The sequence below is a fragment of the Austrofundulus limnaeus genome, unplaced genomic scaffold, assembly GCF_001266775.1.
Source record: "Austrofundulus limnaeus strain Quisiro unplaced genomic scaffold, Austrofundulus_limnaeus-1.0 Scaffold7, whole genome shotgun sequence".
NCBI classification, from domain to species: Eukaryota; Metazoa; Chordata; class Actinopteri; order Cyprinodontiformes; family Rivulidae; genus Austrofundulus; species Austrofundulus limnaeus.
In genome coordinates this window covers 132,400-132,785 of record NW_013952409.1, presented here as the reverse complement: position 1 = coordinate 132,785, position 386 = coordinate 132,400, and positions in this window count along the sequence as shown.

Sequence of the window (386 nt, the reverse complement as noted above, 5' to 3'; positions counted from 1 at the left end):
TGTGTGTGTGTGTGTGTGTGTGTGTGTGTGTGTGTGTGTGTGTGTGTGTGTGTGTGATGTAAAAAGACAGCTTCCTAGATTGTTCTCAGCCACAGGTACTGCTCTTTCAGGGTCTCACCCCTGCAGAAGTGACATTTTAAAACGACTTGTTGAACAGAGCCTGGTGAGAAATTCCAACACTTTGCATAATGAACCAAAGATCAGCCTGGATTTTTACGGTTATTTTTAACATGCTAACTTGAGTGCCGTTTTAAGAAAAACGAACCAATTTGGACCAACAAAACCCTCATTCCTCTTCTGTTTGCTCTTTCAGACAGCTAAGAAACTCAACTAAATAATTATTTAATTTCTTCGAGTTGCTGTAGGAGTTGTTACACCTAAGCAAC